This window comes from Platichthys flesus, chromosome 14 (assembly GCF_949316205.1).
Source record: "Platichthys flesus chromosome 14, fPlaFle2.1, whole genome shotgun sequence".
In the NCBI taxonomy this organism is placed as follows: domain Eukaryota; kingdom Metazoa; phylum Chordata; class Actinopteri; order Pleuronectiformes; family Pleuronectidae; genus Platichthys; species Platichthys flesus.
The window spans coordinates 17,295,518-17,309,840 of NC_084958.1; the positions used below are offsets into that span (position 1 = coordinate 17,295,518).

Below are 14,323 nucleotides of genomic sequence, written 5' to 3' on the forward strand. Positions count from 1 at the left end.
AAAATGTCGCGCAGTGCGCATGCTCCGCGTTGAGGCGCATTCTCCGAGCTCAGCGGCTGAAGGAGGAGGAACCACGGTCTAAGTATGAGCAGCATCTACAGACAGAGAACGAGGAAGATCTACAGACCGAGTATGAGTAAGATCTACAGACTGAATATGACGAATATTTACAGACTGAATATGAAGAACATCAACAGACTGAGTATAACGAACAGACTGAATATTTGGTAACTCCACAGACTGAGTATGAAGAACATCCACAGACTGAGTATAACGAACAGACTGAATATGAGGTGAATCCACAGACTGAGTATGAAGAACATCCACAGACTGAGTATGAGGAACATCTCACTGCACTGATCAAATGTTACAGCTCAACTAGAAGATATGACAACTTTTTATATTTAGGACTTACTAATATATCATATATCACCATAATCAGTCTTTGATAATATCAATTATAATGTTTTTAAAGTGCTATTCCATTCAACTATACCTTAGTAGTAGGTAATTATGATTTCATAAAATAACCTGGTCTGCTCTTTCAGCTTTTCTAATAACAATAAACCTCAATACAATTAAAGTTTTATGAGGTATTCTATTATATTCTGCTTTGAGTCCTCAACAACATTTTACTATAAGATCATTAAATAGACATTTTACTATTCACTTATGTTACAATCTGTTCTCTCGAATTACTGATGTTCTTGTTGTTTTGACCATTAGTAATATATACTTCTCAATTCTGGTAGTTAATGATGGTCATGATTAGATATCAAACTTTAATCTATTATATTAGTCTATTTATAGATTAATTATTGATATAGATATAAGTTCTCTTGGTTATTCTACTGGTACTGTTCATGGTTGGGTACAGGACCAGTATTCTATTCCCTTCCATTCCATTCTACCCAATTGCTAGGGTGTACTTGCAGCAGTGCTGTTGCCTGCATCACCCAGGAGGACAGCTGTCTTCTGTGAGTTACCAGAAAAGGTCAGATGGTCATCAGTGACACGTAGAAGGCCTCAGTGGGCCTGTGTTTTCATTTAGTGCTTTGATATTTAACATCCTTGGTTGAGTTCCCGGTGATCAATCATGACACCAGGTTAAAGGATCATTTAACCTTTAACATTCCTCTTCCAACTTTTAACCGGGGAAAAATATGCATCAGACTAAAGCCAGATCTAAAAAAAATTGTCTCTGGGAAACTCATGATATTCCTACTGATAATTTCATAGTATGTGTATTGGCTAATCTGATGGTTGCTGTCCATATCCTATAGCCTGCGTTGACTTTTATTTAAAGTAGATTAGAATCAAATCATATTCAGTATTCAGATACTTAGTGATGACATGTTTGAGGTTTAACACAAGGAGTTTTTATTAGGCTTAATTCACCCCCTCTTATAGCTTATACGGCAGTTAAAGGTTCATCCCCAGGTCACATAGATGTATACCTTACTAGGCCACAGTTGGTTATTTTCCTTTGTTTTATTTCCTTTTCAATGAGCTTCTGGAGTGAAACGCTCGTCTTAACTCAACTTTTAAATCTGCCTATAAACTATTTCTCTCATGTGATCACACATGCAGTTCTGCCAATGAACAAATGATGAACAGGAAATGCTTGGGACTTGCTGTCATTTGCTCCGTGGAGAACAGCAACTGGTCACATGCATGTTGAGTTATTTTGATTATGATTTCGAAAAGGTTTTTTTTATAATTTATGTTATATAGATAATATGTATCTTTGTTTTAAATGCATTTTTAGAACATATGCCATGAACACATCTTTGTATTTACATATGAGTGGTACAACTACCTCTAATGCAATCATTTTTAATACAACTTTCTGACCGCAAGGCTTTTCAAGAGAATTTGATCATCCTCAGTGACTGTTTAAAAAATAACTGACTTTATTGTGTCTGTCTGTTCACCATGTCAACCAACAGAGGGCAGTCTTGCATACGCTCAGGAACTTGAACAAGGCCTGTGATCTTGACAATAATGGTTCTTTACTAAAATGTTTACTGAACCTGCTGTCACCTGCTTCAGTTCCTGTCTACGTGATACATTTTTGTATTTTGCTGATGGTTGCAGTGATCGTGGTGTTTGGGTAACTGTCACAGAACGTTCCCAGACGCTTCTCTCAAGGTTACAGCTGCAAACAGAAGGTTATACTTCAGAGAACATTCAGGACCAGGACGCTCTGCCTTCCAAATACTGGCCCATGTGATCACGCAGTATTTTCCAATACAGCAGTCACAAACCCTGCATGAGCTTCCTCATCAACACCTCCACAGCTCCAACACACATCCCTGCGTTGCCCCAATGGCGAACATTACTGATTTTCTCACCCCATCGTTCATTTGTGCAACTGTCAGTTTCAATAAATCCCATTTCAGTGCATCGTTTGTCTAGACACCCTCGGTTTCACAGTCCCAGCTCAGTATTTATATCATCAATTCAAACTGATGTATGCATATTATTCAATTTAATTCATTTTTGTATGATCTGTTCTTTCCTCCTGCCAATTTGTGTGACATAAATTATTACCCACAACAGTCGGTGCGGGTTGTTTTGATTTAAATTGAAAATTTTAATGTGCAAACTCAAAAGCCTGCCACCCAAAAACTGTAGAAGATGAAGTGATTAATTTGTCATTGTGTGCTCATTACTTTCATCACCTTTAGTCTTTCTTTCATTTATGAAATGGGTTGGTCACTATCAATTTATATTCGCACAAGTTATATTCTTTAGATAAAAATGTGCTTTGAACAACGTTATCTGGTGATTGAGTGTGAACCTCAGTGAAACCCTTTATTTACTCAACTCGATTTACATTATAACCTGTTGAATCAGTGCATCAATTCATTATTTCTACCAATAGAGGGGGGTAATCTCCTAAAAACCAATGACTGTATGATTAAAAACCCAGAGCTGCTTTAATGACAGTTAAATGTATAATACCATACTATTGAGCATTTGGACCTTGTATGTACAATTGTGTTTTTTTATGAATGTTTGTATACTGACTGTAGTTTTTATACATAAGTACTGGTATGTATGCATGTATGTATGTATCATTCAAGTTACAACAATGTTTGCATGTATTTTCATATTTATTCTTGCAGTTTACATTCACCATTTTTTAGTTAATCAGATTTCTAATATTTATATTATTGCTCTTGACCTCAGTGAATCCTGATCCTTTATTTGTAGCAGTGGTCTGTTCATTGACCCCTCTCATTGTGACTCAGCCTGTTGATCTTATCTTAACCATCACAGTGTATAAAGTTACACTGCGGGGGGGGGGCTCAGTGAACTAAAACACGAGTTTTCTCTCCAGTGTACTCTTAAACTTCTATTTGGGTGATTTGATATTTAGCTGGTGAACCAGACCCCTATGGGATGTTTTGATGTGTTAATGAATTGTCTCCTCTCTCCTCCCATCACATCAGACTGGACTGTACGTGCAGTAAGTCCCTGACGTCAGTTGGCGGCTCCCTCGCCGTGCGCAAGTCAGCTGTTGCGGAGCGGAGCGCACGGAGCGCGGACACAGAACTGACACAGAGCCCGAGGAGGCGGCGGCGCACGGAGCTGGGCTCGACATCCGACATGGACATGGCTTAAAGACGCGTTTCAGTCCGGATAAAGGTAGGCGCGCGTGAGGCTGCTCCTTCTTCACCTTCTCCCCCGAACACCTCCTCGTTCTCTCATGTCACGTTGAGGAGCCTGGGTCATTGTGATGAGCTGTGTGTCGTTGACTCTCCGTGGGTGACGGTCTCACTCCAGCCTGTATAGCTCCGCCATGACCAAGACGTTCAACTCCACAAGTTTATTTCATCCTCAAGTGATGCCTCGATGAATGTACTTTTATTTTGAAAGGGAGGTTTAAATGTGACATGAGGTGATTTGGTAATTTATTGCATGCAAAGTCAACAAAAATGCAATTTAGGCTTTTGTTATATATCTGCCTAAATAAACGACCATGCCATGGCTGCAAATGTGTGTAACAGACCTACATGTATTTGCCTAATTTGTGTTTTAATGAACACATTTTGCAGTGACATATGTCAGTGTAGCCTTTCTAAAGCCGTGGCAGTAATATAAGTCTGCTCACACTTTATTCTCCTTGAGCAAACAACCAGTTTATTTATGATTTCTTCAAATATCCTGTTCTGCTCTTCAATCCTGAACATGTCCCTCCCGCTGATGAATCATTGTTAACAAACTCATGTCAGGTACAAAGTATATCAATCTTGGACAGGGCCGTGAGTTTACACGTTAGTCTGTTGAATTCTGTTTCAACGGCCCGAGGCTCTGTGTTGAAACAGGCTTCAGCAGCTCTCAGATAGGCAGAGATCAGATAAGCCCGGCCAGGAGATGTCTTTGGTGGTTTGTCATTGTAATCACAGGCAAAACCGGTCCGTCTTGACAACGTCTTATCTTTCCATTCTTCCATGTTTGATGTCCCAAAGGTTGCGTTGCACGCCTCCTCCACAACCCCCAGCCCCCCTACTCCAAAGTGTCACTAGAGCTGCTGACAGTTTCATGCACAAAGGACAAGAGAGATGAGATGTTGATTTTGACAGATGCAACCTGGGCCTTCATATGTCAACATCACTCCCGGTCATGCTGTACTTTCTGAGCTCAGCATTTAAATCCTGCTGTTTCTGGTCTCCCCAGTTTCTGTTGTACAATCTCCAGCTACAGAATTGGCACATAATTAGAAATACTGTCATCAATCTCAGTTGTTTGCTGTCATTATATCAGACAGCCATGTTTCTTTTCTGCATCCCTCAAAGTCAGCCAGGTAGTATCTTGTAAGTGTGCCCAGTGTACGAGCAGCGTGTGTCGCCACTTCGCTGGGTGGCCTGTCTCGCCCTTAGAGCACGAGCAGCCAATGACAGAGAGGGCAAGGGCTGGAGGGGTCAGGGGGCTCTGGACGCTGACCATCTGGCCGTGGGGGGAGGCTGATTTCCTCATTGGCTGTCTTTGTTCCCAGCAAACAATTGGGACTTAATCTTGGAGGAGATAAGTAAGGCCCCCATGACACCACTCCTGTGCTCGTACAGGTTTCGCTCCTTAGCCTTTAAGGAGATGTCTCTCTCCCGTGTTGCTTTGTGAAGGCCTCAGGTTTTAGATGGATAATTTGTGTGTGCAATTTCCGCAGCATCTTTCTTTTTCAGTAGCAGCAGGAGTGATGCATGTGATTGGAATTTGATTGGGAAATAGTTTCGATACAGCTTGCGTCAAACAAAAATGCTATATGTCATTAATGAGGAATACACACATCAAGTTCTCTCCTCGCTAGGAAACACACACAGTTTTTTGTGACCCATTTCACAACAAGTCTCTTCAACTCTCAAAAAACATTTCGTAAACCTTCTATCTTGTTATGATAATGGAGCCGCCTCTATTTTTTTGTCCCAGCTCTCATTCACAGTTGTTTGATTTTGATAAAGACCTGCTCTTAGGCTCAGAGATTCTCAGAAAAAAACATGCACCGTGACATTTCTGTTATAAAAAGCTGGACCACGCTGTTGCAGATGACTGTTTCATTACCATTTATACTTAAAGTGATTGTCACCAGGGTAACAGATTCATTTATTTTCTCTCATTCTTGGCTCACTCTAATTTGGAGCACAGCAGGGCTCCAGTTATTACATCATGTGTTTATTTCTTTATTTAGAAAATGTAGCAGCCGGTTTGAGCCAGTTCAAGATAAAAAAGATAGGGTTAAGGTTAAAGGGAAAAAGGTAGTAAAAGAGATAATAAGTCATTACTTTTAGATATTAAGTATTTTTTTTGATCCTACTCCATTATTTGGAGATATTAACCCCGTATTTTCAGATACTAAGTCATTATTTTGAGGGATGAAGTCATTCATTTGAGATATTATGTCATTATTTTCAGATACTAAGTCGTTATCTTGAAGTATTGTTCCATTATTGAAGGTTTGTCATTATAATGACATACAGGACGTTTGGGGGCTTCCTCAATAGGATGTGGGTTAATTTGATCATTAATCTTATTATGTTATGACCAGTGTGTGATAGATCGCTCTTCACTTGGGTTCAGTGTCATAACAAAAAAGGTTTACGTCGCCATTGATTACCAATCCAGTCAGATGCTCAGGGGTTTCACTTTCTGCTGTGGCCTCAGCCAGATCCAGAAACATTTCATTAAAAAAGATTGATCCACGAGACAAAATCTCAGATCATTGGGAATTACGGGGTTTGGATCATTAACACATCACCGCTCTGGACGAGTCAGCAGTGCAGGCAGATGCTTCTCTTGATCCTTTCAATGGTTCCTCACAGGGATTGTGGGCTTTTCTGATCCAGGTTGCAGATGGTCAAAGGGACAAAATCCCAACTAGAGAAGAGATCAGTGCTTTTGTTTGAAACTCTGGTTTTTACTGGGAGGTGACAGGACCCAGAAGACAGGTGGTCCTCAAAACAGCCGTCATTCACCAAACTGCTGAGGCAGCAGTCCTGAGCCTCTTTTCAAAATGTCCCTGATTATGCCCCATGTTTACGATACATGTCATTAAAACACAGCTAATCAAAAGGCACATGAAGGTGGAAGTTTTCAAATCTTTATAAATATCACAAAATACATAACAATACTGTGAATTCATTATGTTAAACATGGTCTCTGTGCCTGTTTTGGTTTTATTATATACTCTATTGTTTGATTAATATCACATCTGCATTAACGTCTAAGCTATAGCACTTGGATGTGATTAAGATTTTAACAGTTTTATATATTACTGGTTAATTAAATCTGTTACGCATCATGTTTGATATGTAGATCATATTTCTGTGAAAATTATATTCTGCAAAGTGACTGATATATATATATTTTTTTTTAGTTTGTCATCTCAGTGTATTTGGCCCATACAATCTTGGGATTACAAAATGCGGTTAATTTACAGACTCATACATCTTCTATCTTGTAATACAAATACAAAAAATGTGGAACAAGGAGGAAAAAAAACACAAATTGAATTAAATTCCAAATAAATACAGCTGAAAGAGCTATTACATATACATTTCATTTTTTTATTTTCTCTCAGGCTTTCTCCAGATAACAGGGTAGCTCATACGTTTTATAAACAGCCAACTCAAATTTATTAAAATTTATTATGGAAAAACTTGAGTAAAGCCATAGTGAGTACAGGAGGATTACATTTGAGCTGGTACTTGAGTTAATGTAGCCACTGATCCACTTTCATACGAAACAGGATTAAATTATCTTTTTATGTCAAACACAAATCAAACAGAGAGAAATCACAGATTCAATTATTTCAGTTCCTATTTCGTGATTCTTAGCAGCATCTGTATTTCTTTAGCAGTGCCACTGTCAGCTGTGAGAATCCTTCTGGTAATTAATGCTTAGAATCAGAGTAGGACAGACACAAATATCTAATTCCCACAGCGTGGTCTGTCATAACATATCAGATATAGTGACCGTTTGTCTGTCTCAGTAAAACATCAGGATTTAATGTTTAAAAGATCGTCCCTGTGCGTATAAAGCCAAAGGGTGTTCCGCATGGATGCTTGTAAACTTTTAACCTGTCCTTTTTATTGAGGGTCAAGAATTCCGGGAACACCACGTTCACTGCTCGAATCCCAGTCCAAATAAATGGGAGGAAAATATTCACTGACTGTTATGGTCAGCGTGGGATGTTGCAAGTAAAGAAAGTAAAGGAATACAGTTAATTAATGTTTCTATTATGGAGGAGCAGTAGTTGCATTGTTTGCTGTAATTGAGCGGTTTGGTCAGTTTCCATAGAAACCCATTCATCGGAGTACCTTAGAAAATGGTGGTGTTCTCCGGCCTGGCCTTTGGAGTGACCACATCTCTCCTCAAACATGCAGCATGAAAGGAGAGGGAGGGAAAGCACAGATAAGGCCTGCAGAGGAGCAGGAGAGGGAGGAGGCTGAGGAGGGGAAGAGATTGGAGAAGAGGTTAAAACAGATGTGGGAGTGATGAAGAGCGAAGCGAGGCAGCTGGATGCAGAGGGCGAGCGGGACGCGGGGCGATGCCGTCGACCCAGAGCAAAACCAGAGTCCACCTGTATCTACTGTGTGAGTGTGTATGACAGAGTCGTCAATTGGATCATTAAAGCCGTTCTCACAAAGGGCCCCGCCCCTCCCCCGGCTGAAAGGAGATGTCAAAGGTCTGTGACCTCTTGCATTTATGTGCATTGATCCCTCTGCTGGGGGGAGGGGCTTCCTCCTCAAAGCCTTCCACCATCGGCTGTTACGTCTTAGTTTCACCTGCAGGAAGTGGATGTTACATTTTATTTGATTGTGGCTAATGTGCACACTAACAGGGACCAGGGCGTGAGGATATTGTTCCTTTACACTGGACAGTGACAAGAGGCTGTTTATATGTAAACATCTCATTTTGAGATTTAGTTCTATTTCGACTAAGATTTTGTTGTGATGTGTGTGTGCAATGTTGTTTAGAGGTGAAAACTGTCAATCAATTAAATATTAAAGAGAATGGGTTTTCTGCACAGAACGAGGCAGCTCAGGCTCTGAGAGCATGTGACACACAATTACACAGTTTTCAGTCATTTTATTAACGGAGTACTTTATTGACCAATCAGTAGATTAATGGAAAATGACAGTAATTAGCAGTTGCAATGCTGCTATTGTTCCGTTAGGCAGGACAGGCACATTTCATTCCACGTTGAAGCACAATGTGCAGCACAAAGCACCAGCCACCATAGAAGCTGTGAAAAACTGTAAAGTTAAGAAATAACAAAGGCATAAAATCTAAAACCAATAAATTATTAGACACATGAAATCAAAAAAGGGATTACAAGCTGAGGAAATACTAACAATGCAGTGAAAGTAAACTTAAGTTGTTGGAATTGTAGCGCTGCTTGTTTATCGTTGATTATTGTCTGTGGAATGTCTTGACCATGAATTTGTGAGTCCACTTCTTGCCTCAGTGTTTACGGCCGACTCACAGTGAAGTGAGGGAAAGGTTGAATGACATTCTAAGCGAAAACAAAACTAAAAAAATACATGTAGCTTTCTCACCGTCCTAGAATGTGTCTTTAAGTGATGGATGGAAGTAACTGACAGCCAGGAAAGTAGGACACGCAGTACAGCCAAAAAGACTGGCCTAAACATCCTGCTCTTTTGTTACAAGGGAGGCTCCTTGTGCTAATTGTGTGTGTGTGTGTGTGTGTGTGTGTGTGTGTGTGTGTGTGTGTGTCAGTGTGTGTGTGTGTGTGGGTGTTATGCATGAGTGGAACGTGACCCTAAGTAGATGGCACTTCCTGTTGTCCTGTTAGTTATCACTGATTGTGACATGCAGGACAGGTTCTTATCCGTCACCACTGAATCTCCTGGTTGACCCGGTCCCCAGTTTATTTTAGCCCCCTGTCTCTACAACTTAAATAATACTTCTTCCTATTCATGGAACTTTTTTTTATGGCCCTCTTACGGAATATTTTTGTAAAAATGTCAAACTAAAAGACGCATACAAATATTTAGCATTTCCCAAACTTCCTCCATTGCCCTAATGTCTCTGTGCCCCTCACCCCCAGATCAAAGTTGAAATAGCTCCCTGGCAGAAATGAATGGAACTTATCTGTACGTGCCCCCAAGTCGTCCATCAGGAAGTGTGTCCGAAGCAAAGTCAAAGGGTCACCGTGAACCGCACGCGCGTGTGTCTGTGTGTGTGTGTGTGTGTGGGGGGGGGGGGGGGGGGGGGGGGGGGGGGCATGTCAAGGTGAAGGAGTTTCAGTCCTCTTCTCCTCCAGTTGAACGCTTTCAATTGCAGCCGCAATAAACAAATGAGGTCAATAACCCTGACACCTGGGTAACCTCGCCTCGCACATCACATCCCAGCAGGACGGAGGCACGAGGAACTCACATCTGCACTGTTCCTCCTTCGTTCCCTCTTATTTTCCGTGGGCTACACTACACCGACGCGAGCTCATGAAGCGCAAAGTATGCGGGCGGCTCTGTGGAGAGCACTTAGTAATAATATATCATCATTCTTGCCATTGAAACCTGGAAAGCACTGAGCCGAGAATTCCTCCTTGCACGGCGCCGCTATGGAACAGTGTGTTCTCACGGAGTGCACCTCTGTATTCCCTTCCCCCTGTGCACAGATGCCAAACCCCAGTGGAACAGTACCTGCAGCCAGAAATCACTGAATGCAGCTTAGGTGTTCTTTTTAAAGAGCACAGTGTGTGCCACGACACGGGAGAGATCATGTTACTGTGATCTGCAGGAAAGTTAATGGTTGTTTTTTTGGGGGGTTGATGTTCATTTTTCTTTTTTTTTATTGATGTGGACATCAGACACAACAGAATATTTTCACAAGAGCTCTGCTTTTGATTTCAGCCATCTAATATGCATGAGGCAGCTGTCAGAGACAATACACAGGGAAACTGATGAGTTTCAGAAAATGTTTGACTTGTCGCATAATGGTCGATTGTAATATGAGATCATAACAGTGTCTAGATTTAAATAACTTTATTGATATCAAGCATAATTGATTAAGTAAAATCATCTTTGAGTTTTAGACTGTCACTCTTCTTACAAATCAGCTGTTTAATTTCTAATCCCTTTGTCTTTATTGCACTTTTATATTTAACACATCAGTTTTTCAGCAGCCACGTAAAGTTTGAACGGTCAGCGGTAGACAGGACATGCACAAACAACAGCTGGAAACACTCAGGCTCACAGCCACATTTCTGTGACAGCATCGTTAGCTTTTGCCCACATGTATTGTCCCAAATCTCTCTCCCTGCACACACACACACACTCACACACACACACACACACACACACACACACACACACACACACACAGTCAAACACGTGCGCGGCCATCGAAACACAAGGTCACAGTGTGTTGACGTTGCCAGCCAGGGTTTGTGGGGGAGAGTGCTGTCTGTAGCAGAAGGCTTTTCCATACGCTGTCACAGCTTGTCCAAGGCTACGGTGACCAAGACCCAGCCCTGCGTGGGAGGACTCAGCGTTCCTCTGTGGCAGGGGAGGTCATTCTCTCTCTCTCTCTCTCTCTCTCTCTCTCTCTCTCTCTCTCTCTCTCTCTCTCTCTCTCTCTCTCTCTCTCTCTCTCACATCAGACTATAAATAAAAAAGAACAACTAGAAAATGCAGAACTCTTTACAGATTTAAAAATGACTGGCTAATAGCTAGTACTGATCAGATACCGGTGCATTTTATGAAATATCAACTTATACAATGTATTTTAACAGCTCAATGCTAATAACCCTGTGTGGAAGTGATGATAACTATCATTGTTGTGTGGCCTGGATCAGCTTAAACCCTGTGAAAAACAAACAGAGAATTAATTACATATAACTTCTTTTATCATCTAGTCTGACAGTCATATCTTAAAAAGGCCAAACATCGAGGAATACAAAACAACAGACGGCATGTTTGTCTGTTCTCTATCTTTGCTTTGCTCTGTCTTTGTCGATTCGATGTGGTTTCCAAAGTTCACTGCTGTACTTTGTCCTTTTTCCCCCTTCGCCTTGGGGAAATGTTTGCTGTGGTTGCAGTTGGCAGAACTATAGCGTCTTTCACACAGCTCACATGCCGCAAGCTTCCTGTCTCTCCTCTCACATCTGCCAGTGGGTTCAGTATCCGTCTCTCGCAGGGATCAGAGCGGGATGAAGTGGCACCGGTCCTGAATAGGTTTACTGTCATCGGCAAGGTTTGTGTGTGGGGGTCAAGCCCACGACAAAGCTCGACTCTGCTTCCATTGTCCCGTTAAGACAAAAAAAAGAGTCCTGCTGATGCCGAGGCTCTTGCTGCAGTAAGGGGGACTGATGGGATTTAAGTGTGGGTCCTGTCACCGTGGGCAACCCGGTGCTTATTAATGGGGACGTCGGGGGATGACGGAGGAGCTGTGGCCGGAGAGTGAGAGGGGGGGGCGACCGGGGGTGGGGTTGAAGTTGATGCAGCAGTGCCGCCTGGGGTCAGGAAGAAGGGCATGATGGATACAGTTGATCGCCCGGTAAGGAAGTTTGGAGATAAAAGGGGAGGAGGCTCTGTCGTCAGGACATTAAGGAGCCTCTTTGTCACCGCGTCACTCAAATGGATTCAAGGTGGCCGGGACTTTTTTTTCAGGGAGGAAAAGAAAGGAGGGGTCCCATTGTGAAAGGTGGGTCTCTCTCTGGATGCCTGATAAACACAACAGACCCCTTTCTTATGTCCCCTCCATGAGCACTCAGTCCTCCTGCATGGCTAAATTAAGTTAGTGTGGCAGAGGTCGGATCTTTCCGGGGGAAGACTGTCGACTGGATCCTTCCCATTGTGTCGGCGACTTTAATCTACGTTACTTCTCTTTTAAAGCTTAACGCATCTAAAATGTTTAGTGAGGATCCTTAAACGCAGACAATGGATGTCTTAATCTCCAACTTGTCTCAGACGTTTAGAATTAGTAAGGCCGGGTATAGAGCTGCAACCTGTACGACGACTCTTTTTATCCATTAATGTGCTAATTACTTTCTTAATTATCTAATTAAAAAACCAATAGGTTAAGAACAGTGCATCCTTAATAGTGGAAAAGCTTGAACTTGGTTTTGTTTGACTATTATTGTTACATTCATTTTATCTTACATACTTGAATATACATTTTCTATCCATCATTTAATTAATTGCATAATTCTTGGATCATTAAAGTATCTGACTATTGATTTTATATTCATCATTTTTTTGTATAGCTACAGAGAAGGTAAAGCATCAAAAGAATATTAAAACTCATTCTGAAATCTGGCATTAAATCCATAGTTAGGTCAATAAGTAATACATTCGTTTTTATTTAAAATATTTACAAATATTTGTATATGACCTTTATAGCCTCCATACAAGCACATAATTCAGCACATATATAGAATGAAATTAAATTAATAAGTATAAAACTTGAAATTAGATATTTGGAGAAATAACAGTTTACCTGATAATTTGTAGATATTTAGTTTTGGGCCACTTCTATTTACTTATTAAGAGTAAGTACACAAAAAGGCTGATGCCGAAAAATCTAATTAGGGGATATTGAGTCGAGATTATTTCATCACACATATTTAAGTTTTGGTTTGTGTTTGTGTTTGATGCTTTTGAAAAACATAAAACAATACCAAGCGATGCATGAGTATTTATTTTTCCATTGGTGATCATCTCCTCTTTGATATCACCACTCACCCCCCCCGGCTGACTGAGATATGATGTGGATGCATGTTGCAGTGCAGCTCAGGCTCCTGGAAGCAGAACCTGACCCCTGTTTGGGTCGTGTCATCTGATAAGAGGCGATGTTTTGATAGTGCTACCCCTCTCAACATGATCCATAGATCTCCTTTTACACCCCATAACAAATAGGCCTGTCTAAACAACAGTTTATGGCCAGGACAAGGCCTGGTCAACCATCATCAAAGATCTGCTCTGGGATGAGCCATTAGGTGTGGACCAGATGTTACAAGCTGTGGTGATGGAGGAATCACTTTCTTGTTTCGAGTAGGATACAGTCAGGGAACTGGTTCATGAGTCTTTGCAAAGGAGGTTAATGCAAAAAGAACCCGGTGCAGCATCAGATCATATCAACAGCAATGCATGGATCCTGATGTTTAGGGGCCATTGTATTTTGAGTGTGTGGAATTTGGTGCAGATCCTCAAAATGGGTTTCACTCTTTGGCCTTTTTCATTTAAGGTCAAACATGATTTTTGCATTTGCAGACAAAATTCCTTCAACCTACCTTTTTTTTTTAGATGATCTCAGTTTCCCTTACCTCCTCTTGCCCTTTACCATTGACCAGCGTTTGACCGCTGCCGCTGACAGTTTTACTGTATGAAATAGAACTCATTGTTGTCTTATTCAATATCGCTCCCCCTGAATAAGTCCATAAATGCATTAGGGTCCTGTGTCTCTCCCTGTTGTTCCGACTCGGGGTTGAACTGGTGTTCAACCCGGTCGCGTTGTAAAATGCAGATTGGGTTGACTGACAGGGCTTTTTATTACATAGTCATGAACAGAGCTGTAAACTGTGACTCATCCTTCACGTTCATTCACTTGTTCCATCAGGGTTAGGAGTCATGAGAGCAGATCCCTCCGAACGCGGCTCACATCGTTTGGTCTTTTCTGGAGATGAGATGATGCTGTGTGAAGTTGTTTAATGTTTTAAGTAAAAAATATTGTTCTTGTGATTTATGGCACAGACGCCCAAAGTAAAAGCATGAGCCTTTATTTGGCTTTCAAGTTTGCAAAGAATGAAATTGAGGGAAAAGTGTATGTTCAATTTCTACACCCCTACTTAGAGCAT

At 41.2% G+C, this 14,323-nt stretch overlaps 1 protein-coding gene across 2 annotated transcripts in view; it reads left to right on the top strand.

Annotated features, from left to right (window-relative positions):
- The first annotated feature begins 3,451 nt into the window (after positions 1 to 3,451).
- The window catches only part of greb1l (GREB1 like retinoic acid receptor coactivator), a 40,030-nt gene continuing 29,158 nt past the window's right edge, over positions 3,452 to 14,323 (top strand). For both annotated transcript variants that reach the window (XM_062404788.1, XM_062404790.1), the window contains exon 1: positions 3,452 to 3,654. The gene's annotated coding sequence lies outside the window, so the exon portion shown is untranslated. The remainder of the gene's footprint in view (positions 3,655 to 14,323) is intronic.